We start from the raw sequence: 10,159 nt of genomic DNA, 5'->3' as shown, positions 1-10,159 counted from the left end.
ACACATGTGTATAGCAGAACATGTCAGGTACTTGTGTAGCAAATGTCTGTGTCTCACATGTGTATAGCAGAAAATGTCAGGCACTTGTGTAGCTGATGTCTGTGGCTCACATGTGGATAGCAGAACATGTCAGGTACTTGTGTAGCTGATGTCTGTGTCTCTGTGTATTAGGAGGATGCAGCATGTCAGCAGATGAAGCACAGACACTAGCAATGCTTTACTATACATTACACACAGACATAAGCAGGGGGAGGAGTGGGGAGGGGTAACAGGAGTGACATCACTGCCTCTGACCATGTGACCCACCTCATTTACATAATAAAGAAAAGATGATTTTATAATCATAATTGTATGAATTGACTAGATAAAGGCTGTGATGGATCCTTGTGAGCTGCTGCAACAGGTAGAGGTGACAGGACAAGTGACAGAGACCTGATGATTGGTGTCCTTTAATACCATGATTGCATAATGTATATTCTCCCCCGGTAACATACACTTACCGTCACCTGTAACGTCTCTGTATTCCTTCCTTCCATCTCTGGAATTCTCATCATCAGAGGACACATAGATGATGTCTTATATAAAGAGAGAGAAATATCTGTGAGATCACATCTCAACAGCCCAGGGAGTGACATCATATCCTAATAGTCCTGGCAGTGACATCACATCCTAATAGCCCTGGGAGTGACATCACATCCTAATAGTCCTGAGAGTGACATCACATCCTAATAGTCCTGGGAGTGACATCACATCCTAATAGTCCTGGGAGTGACATCATATCCTAATAGCCCTGGGAATGACATCACATCCTAATAGTCCTGGGAGTGACATCACATCCTAATAGTCCTGGGAGTGACATCATATCCTAATAGTCCAGGGAGTGACATCACATCCTAATAGTCCTGGCAGTAACATCATATCCTAATAGCCCTGGGAATGACATCACATCCTAATAGTCCTGGCAGTGACATCATATCCTAATAGTCCTGGCAGTGACATCACATCCTAATGGTCCTGGGAGTGACATCACATCCTAATAGTCCTGAGAGTGACATCATATCCTAATAGCCCTGGGAATGACATCACATCCTAATAGTCCTGGCAGTGACATCATATCCTAATAGTCCTGGCAGTGACATCACATCCTAATAGCCCTGGGAGTGACATCACATCCTAATAGTCCTGGGAGTGACATCACATCCTAATGGCCCTGGGAGTGACATCATATACTAATAGTCCTGGGAATGACATCACATCCTAATAGTCCTGGCAGTGACATCATATTCTAATAGTCCTGGCAGTGACATCACATCCTAATAGTCCTGGGAGTGACATCACATCCTAATAGTCCTGAGAGTGACATCATAGCCTAATAGCCCTGGGAATGACATCACATCCTAATAGTCCTGGGAGTGACATCATATCCTAATAGTCCTGGCAGTGACATCACATCCTAATAGTCCTGGCAGTGACATCACATCCTAAAAGTCCTGAGAGTGACATCAAATCCTAATAGCCCTGGCAGTGACATCACATCCTAATAGTCCTGGCAGTGACATCACATCCTAATAGTCCTGGCAGGGACATAACATTCTAATAGCCCTGGCAGTGACATCACATCCTAATAGTCCTGAGAGTGACATCACATCCTAATAGTCCTGGGAGTGACTCCTAATAGTCCTGAGAGTGACATCACATACTAATATTCCTAGCAGTGACTCCTAATAGTCCTGAGAGTGACATCACATACTAATAGTCCTAGCAGTGACATCACATCCTAATAGCCCTGGCAGCGACATAACATCCTAATAGCCCTGGGAGTGACATCAAATCCTTATAGTCCTAGCAGTGACATCACATCCTTATAGCCCTGGGAGTGACATCACATGCTAATAGTCTTGGCAGTGACATCACATCCTAATAGTCCTGGGAGTGACATCATATATTAATAGTCCTGGGAGTGACATCATTTACTAAAAGTCCTTAGAGTGACATCATATCCTAATAGTCCTGAGAGTGACATCATATCCTAATAGTCCTAGCAGTGACATCACATCCTAATAGTCCTGGGAGTGACATCACATCCTAATAGTCCTGGGAGTGACATCACATCCTAATAGTCATGGGAGTGACATCACATCCTAATAGCCCTGGGAGTGACATCACATGCTAATAGTCTTGGCAGTGACATCACATCCTAATAGTCCTGGGAGTGACATCACATCCTAATAGTCATGGGAGTGACATCACATCCTAATAGCCCTGGGAGTGACATCACATGCTAATAGTCTTGGCAGTGACATCACATCCTAATAGTCCTGGGAGTGACATCATATACTATAGTCCTGGGAGTGACATCATGTACTAAAAGTCCTGAGAGTGACATCATATCCTAATAGTCCTGAGAGTGATATCATATCCTAATAGTCCTGGGAGTGACATCACATCCTAAGAATCCTAGCAGTGACATCATTTCCTAATAGTCCTGGGAGTGACATCACATCCTAATAGCCCTGGGAGTGACATCACATCCTAATAGTCCTGGCAGTGACATCACATTCTAATGGTCCTGGGAATGACATTACATCCTAAAAGTCCTGGGATCGACATCACATCCTAATAGCCCTGGGAGTGATATCACGTCCTAATAGCCCTGGCAGTGACATCACATCCTAATAGTCCTGAGAGTGACATCACATCCTAATAGTCATGGGAGTGACATCACATCCTAATAGCCCTGAGAGTGACATCACATCCTAATGGCCCTGGGAGTGACATCATATACTAATAGTCCTGGGAGTTACATCATATACTAATAGTCCAGGAGAGTGACATCATATCCTAATAGTCCTGAGAGTGACATCATATGCTAATAGTCTAAGAAGTGACACCACATCCTAATGGCCCTGGGAGTGACATCACATCCTAAAAGTCCTGGGAGTGACATCACATCCTAATAGCCCTGGGAGTGACATCATATGCTATTAGTCTTGGAAGTGACATCACATCCTAATAGTCCTGGGAGTGACATCATATACTAATAGTCCTGGGAGTGACATCATGTACTAAAAGTCCTGAGAGTGACATCATATCCTAATAGTCCTGAGAGTGACATCACATCCTAAGAATCCTAGCAGTGACATCATTTCCTAATAGTCCTGGGAGTGACATCACATCCTAATAGTCCTGAGAGTGACATCATATCCTAATAGTCCTGAGAGTGACATCATATCCTAATAGTCCTGGGAGTGACATCACATCCTAAGAATCCTAGCAGTGACATCATTTCCTAATAGCCCTGGGAGTGACATCATATACTAATAGTCCTGGGAGTTACATCATATACTAATAGTCCAGGAGAGTGACATCATATCCTAATAGTCCTAAGAGTGACATCATATGCTAATAGTCTAAGAAGTGACACCACATCCTAATGGCCCTGGGAGTGACATCACATCCTAAAAGTCCTGGGAGTGACATCACATCCTAATAGCCCTGGGAGTGACATCATATGCTATTAGTCTTGGAAGTGACATCACATCCTAATGGCCCTGGGAGTGACATCACATCCTAAAAGTCCTGGGAGTGACATCACATCCTTAAAGTCCTGGGAGTGACATCACATCCTAATAGCCCTGGCAGTGACATCACATCCTAATGGCCCTGGGCGTGACATTATATCCTAATAGTCCTGGCAGTGACATCACATCCTAATAGCCCTGGCAGTGACATCACATCCTAATAGTCCTGAGAGTGACATCACATCCTAATAGCCCTGGGCGTGACATCACATCCTAATAGTCCTGAGAGTGACATCACATCCTAATGGCCCTGGGAGTGACATCATATACTAATAGTCGTGGCAGTGACATCACATCCTAATGGCCCTGGGCGTGACATCATATCCTAATAGTCCTAGCAGTGACATCACATCCTAATAGTCCTGGCAGTGACATAACATCCTAATTAGAGATGAGCGAGCACTAAAATGCTCGAGTGCTCGTCTCGAATAACGAGCCCCATTGAAGTCAATGGGAGACTCGAGCATTTTTCAAGGGGACCAAGGCTCTGCACAGGGAAGCTTGGCCAAACACCTGGGGACCTCAGAAAAGGATGGAAACACCACGGAAATGGACAGGAAACAGCAGGGGCAGCATGCATGGATGCCTCTGAGGCTGCTTAATCATACCATTATGCCAAAATTATGGGCAACAGCATGGCCATGACAGAGTGACCGAATGAGGCTAGATAGCATCTAAAACATGCAATAATTGACCCTGACACTATAGGGGACGGCATGCAGAGGCAGCGGCAGGCTAGAGAGTGTCATGGCGACAAACCCTAAATGGACTCAGGCTTCAAACCAATGGGTGGCAGAGAGGAACCAAAGGAGATGAGCAAGAAGCACTGAAATGATTTCCTATGTGAACAAAAGGTTGACGGTATATTTAGTCGATAACACAGCATGGTGGTGACATAGTGACCAAGTTCCAGAACGTATCTGGTGAAACACCCGAAAAATGAGTCTGACACAGCTCGTTTGGTAAGGGGACGACATCTGGAGGCAGCCATGGAGACGACTTCCATGAATAAGAACGACAGTATGGGGCATCCATATTGCGCTGCTGTGATTGCAACTTCAGGTCTCCAGCATGGCGGCGACAGATGGGCCTAGTTCCACTATGTATCTGGTGAAACACCTGAAAATTCTGCCTGACACAGCTCGTTTGATAAGGGGATGATGTGCTGCATATCCTCTCGTGCTCCAGCGTCTGGGGTATAGAGAGTTGAAAGTTGCGCATGGAGACATTGGTGGACGTTGTGGAGGATTGTGGAGGCAAAATGGACAGGAAACAGCAGGGGCAGCATGCATGGATCCCTCAGAGGCTGCTTTATCTTGGGATGGAGCTGGCGGTCCGCTGCCAGGCGAGCTTTCGCCTGTCCAAGCCCCTGTCTCTCGGCTCCTCCCCACCCAAAATGGGCCTGGGGGCCAGAAGCGTTTACTTTGAAAAAATTATAATTTTCAAAGCAGGCGGGGTGGTTTAAATATTTCACCTAGGAATAATGGAATAGCATAGTGGTTCTATTTTGTATTGTTTTTTCGGAAATGGTTCCATGATTAAGAGCGACAGTATGGGGCATCCATATTGCGCTGCCATGATTGCAAATTCAGGTCTCCAGCATGGCGGCGACAGATGGGCCGAGTTTCACTATAAATCTGGTGAAACACCTGAAAATTCTGCCTGACACAGCTCGTTTGATAAGGAGACCATGTATGGAGGCAGTGAAGTAGTAGTAGATTAAAGGTGCTGCAGTTAAAACTATGTAAGTTGGATCTTGGGATGGAGCTGGCGGTCCGCTGCCAGGCGAGCTTTCGCCTGTTCGAGGCCCTGTCTCTCGGCTCCTCCCCAAACACCACTTCTAAGAACCTTTTGTATAAGATCAAGTGTAGTAGCGTTCTTATAAGTTTGGGTTATGGCGGTTGAGGGGAATGTAAACAGATGCGCAAGAAGCGCTGAAATAATATCGGTAAATGATAAAAGTTTGCCAGTATATTTTGTGGATAACACAGCAGGGTGGCGACAAAGTTAACAAGTTTGATGTGGAAGCCATGAAAACAACCCAAAATTCTGCCTGACACAGCTCGTTTAATAAGGGGACGATGTATGGAGGCAGTGAACTAGTAGTAGATTAAAGGTGCTGCAGTTAAAACTATGTTAGTTGGATCTTGAGATGGAGCTGGCGCTCCGCTGCCAGGCGAGCTTTCGCCAATCCAAGCCCCTGTCTCTAGGCTACTCCCCAAACAGCACTTCTAAGAACCTTTTGTATGAGATCAAGTGTAGTAGCGTTCTTATAAGTTTGGGATATGGCGGGTGAGGCAAGATATAAACAGATGCGCAAGAAGCGCTGAAATAATATCGGTAAATGATAAAAGTTTGCCAGTATATTTTGTGGATTACACAGCAGGGTGGCGACAAAGTTTGATGTGGAATCCATGAAAACAACCCAAAATTCTGTCTGACACAGTTCGTTTGATAAGGAGACAATGTATGGAGGCAGCTATATGGACGACTTTTGGAGGCAGCTATGGCGATGACGTGTGGAGGTAGCAATGGAGACAACGTGTGGAGCCAGCTAAAAAGACGACATGTGGAGGCTGCTATGGAGACTATTTAATTTGGATAGTGCCTGTATGTGGCAGTCCAAAAAAGTTTTCAAACCAGAGGAGCAGGTAGGTGGTCCTCCAGAAAAATTAAATAGATTGAGTGCCTGTATGTGGCACTCCCAAAAATTGCTTAAAACAGAGGACCGGGTAGGTGGCCCTCCAGAAAAATTAAATACATTGGGGCACATTTACTTACCCGGTCCAGTCGCGATCCAGCGGCGGGTTCTCCGACGCTGATTCGGGTTCTGCTGGGATTCACTAAGGTCCGTGCGCCAATATTCACCAGGTGTCGCTGCTGCGCCGAGGTCCGCTGGAGTTCACCTGCTTTTTTCTGGTGTATGTGAGTGCTTGATCTTGCGACACAAATGGCTTTTTAAATTCTGCGGTTTTTCCGAATCCTTCGGGTTGTCCGATGGCCACGCCCCCCGATTTATGGCGCGCGAAAGTCGGCGCGATTGCGCCAAAAATCGATCGCGTGCGCCACAATTCCGTGAAATACAGCGCAAAGAGGAAATATTCGGGAAAAACCCGACGGATTCGCAGCTGCGGACCCTTAGTAAATGTGCCCCATAGAGTACTATAGCTAGAGCCAGTTGGCCCTGGCAAAAAATAGCCAGTTTCCTATGCTTTAGTGTACAAAGAGGAGAAGAAGGAGGACAATGAGGAGGAGTGCATACATTATTCAGGTTGAGCTTCTTTCACCTGGTGTACGCTTATCGGTGATGATGCCACCAGCTGCACTGAAAACCCGCTCGGACAACATGCTAGCGGCAGGGCAGGCAAGAACCTCCAAGGCGTACAGCGCCAGTTCGTGCCACATGTCCAGCTTTGAAACCCAGTAGTTGTAGGGAGCTGTGTGATCATTTAGGACGATGGTATGGTCAGCTACGTACTCCCTCACCATCTTTCTGTAAAGATCAGCTCTACTCTGCCGAGACTGGGGACAGGTGACAGTGTCTTGCTGGGGTGACATAAAACTGGCAAAGGCCTGGTAAAGCGTACCCCTGCCAGTGCTGGACAAGCTGCCTGCTCGCCTACTCTCCCTCGCTACTTGTCCCGCAGAAGTACGCCCTCTGCCGCTAGCGCTGTCAGAAGGGAAATACTGTTTCAGCTTGTGCACCAGGGCCTGCTGGTATTCATGCATTCTCACACTCCTTTCCTCTCCAGGGATGAGAGTGGAAAGATTTTGCTTGTACCGTGGGTCCAGGAGAGTGAATACCCAGTAATCGGTGCTGGAATAAATTCTTTGAACGCGAGGGTCACGGGATAGGCAGCCTAGCATGAAATCTGCCATATGTGCCAGAGTCCCAACACGCAAGAATTCACTCCCCTCACTGGCCTGACTGCCCATTTCCTCCTCCTCCAACTCCTCCAACTCCTCTTCTTCTGCCCATACACGCTGAACAGTGAAGGACTGAACAATGGTCCCCTCTTCTGTCTCGCCAACATTCTCCTCCTCTTCCTCCTCATCCTCCTCCACCTCCTCCGATATGCGCTGAGAAACAGACCTAAGGGTGCTTTGGCTATCAACAAGGGAATCTTCTTCCCCCGTCTCTTGTGACGAGCCCAAAGCTTCCGACTTCATGCTGACCAGAGAGTTTTTCAACAGGCCAAGCAGCGGGATGGTGAGGCTGATGATGGCGGCATCGCCACTGACCATCTGTGTTGACTCCTCAAAGTTACTCAGCACCTGACAGATATCAGACATCCACGTCCACTCCTCATTGTAGACTTGAGGAAGCTGACTGACCTGACTACCAGTTCTGGTGGAAATTGACATCTGGCAGTCTACAATCGCTCGGCGCTGCTGGTAAACTCTGGATAACATGGTTAATGTTGAATTCCACCTCGTGGGCACGTCGCACAACAGTTGGTGAGCAGGCAGTTGGAGGCGGCGCTGCGCCGCCCTGAGAGTGGCAGCATCTGTGCTGGACTTCCTGAAATGCGCACAGTTACGGCGCACCTTCGTGAGAAAATCAGACAGATTGGGGTATGTCTTGAGGAAACGCTGAACTATGAGATTTAACACATGGGCCAGGCATGGCACATGTGTCAGTCTGCCGAGTTGCAGAGCCGCCACCAGGTTACGGCCGTTGTCACACACAACCATGCCTGGCTTCAGGTTCAGCGGTGCCAGCCACAGATCAGTCTGCGCCGTGATGCCCTGTAAAAGCTCTTGGGCGGTGTGCCTTTTATCGCCTAGCAGTTTGAGCACCGCCAGCATCTCCAGGCTAAGCAACTTGGAGATGTGGACGTTGAGGGCTTGGGCGTGTGGGTGGGTTGCGCTATACTTCCTTTTGCGCTCCAGTTTCTGGGGTATGGAGAGCTGAACGCTGGTGTATGCTGTGGAGGATCGTGGAGGCGAAGATGGGGTTTTCGCTTGGGAGGTGTTTGGGCCAAGGTCCTGGGCAGGGAGCTGACTAGCAGATAACACAGGGGAAGGAGCAGTGGTGTGCCCGGCCGGAGGTGAACGGGCTTGGTGCCATTGAGTGGGGTGTTTAGCATTCATATGCCTGCGCATACTGGTGGTAGTTAAGCTAGTAGTGGTGGAACCCCTGCTTATCCTGGTTTGGCAAAGGTTGCACACCAAAGTCCGTCGGTCATCCGGTGTTTCTTTAAAGAACCTCCAGGCTTCTGAAAATCTAGCCCTCGCCACGGGAGCTTGACTACGGGCCTCTTCCAACCTGTTCTGCTATAGGACTCGCCTCCGTCTCAGAAGCACTGTGTTCACCCGGCCTATCAACCCAGCTTGGGTCTGTCACCTCATCATCCTCCGATCCCTCAGTCTGCTCCCCCCTCGGACTTCCTGCCCTGACAACAACTTCACCACTGTCTGACAACCGTGTCTCCTCATCGTCCGACACCTCTTTACACACTTCTTCCACTATGTCAATAATGTCATCATCACCCACAGACTGCGACTGGTGGAAAACCTGGGCATTGGAAAATTGCTCAGCAGCAACCGGACAAGTGGTTTGTGGCTGTGGGAAGGGTCCAGAAAACAGTTCCTCAGAGTATGCCGGTTCAAATGCCAAATTTTGCTGGGAGGGGGCAGACTGGGGGGAAGGAGGCTGAGGTGGAGGAGCTGGAGGAGTGCTGATTTCGGTGACATGGGTGGACTGCGTGGAAGACTGACTGTTGGACAAATGGCTAGAAGCATTGTCCGCAATCCATGACATCACCTCTTCGCACTGTTCTGGCCTCAACAGTGCTCTACCACGAGTCCCAGTAACTTGAGACATGATGAACCTAGGGAGTGTAGCTCTGCGGCGTTCCCCTGCTCCCTCATCAGCAGGTGGTGTCTCACCCCGCCCAGGACCACGGCCTCTGACCCCTGCAGTAGTTGGACGTAAGCCGTTGGGGTTCTCCTATGGCTATTTTGTAGCCTACAATGAAAGCACACTGCTTTGCAAGATGAGTTTGAGCTATAAAATGAAATAAAGGTAAAAAAAAAAAAAAATCAGCAGACTCTGCCTAATTCTAATCAAACCCCTAATAAATTGTCCCATTTTGGTGTTTGAGGTGGATATGTGTGTCACTAAGAGCTAAACACAACGGTAGCAAGTCCCCCTGCAAATTCCTCACAATATGGTACTAGCTGCACTACTAATGCCTGCAAGCCCAGCCACAAGCAAACAAAAAAAAAAAAGTATAACGTTATTGTAGCCCTAAGAAGGGCTGTTGAGTTCTTGTAGAATCACTCCTGCCTAACGCTATTCTAATAGAACACCCTAATGCTATCCCTGACCAGCAGCAGTTCTCTCCCTAGCGGCATCCAGACACAGAATGATCCGAGCAGCGCGGGCAGGGACTAGTCTATTCCAGGGTCACCTGATCTGGCCAGCCAACCACTGCTATCGACGTGTAAGGGTACCACGTCATGCTGGGTGGAGTGCAGAGTCTCCTGGCTTGTGATTGGCTCTGTTTCTGGCCGCCAAAAAGCAAAACGGCGGGAGATGCCATTTTCTCGAGCGGGCGAAGTATTCGTCCGAG

Source organism: Engystomops pustulosus, chromosome 3, assembly GCF_040894005.1.
Source record: "Engystomops pustulosus chromosome 3, aEngPut4.maternal, whole genome shotgun sequence".
NCBI classification, from domain to species: Eukaryota; Metazoa; Chordata; class Amphibia; order Anura; family Leptodactylidae; genus Engystomops; species Engystomops pustulosus.
The sequence above is the reverse complement of the archived record's forward strand: the minus strand, read 5'-3'. Positions refer to the sequence as shown.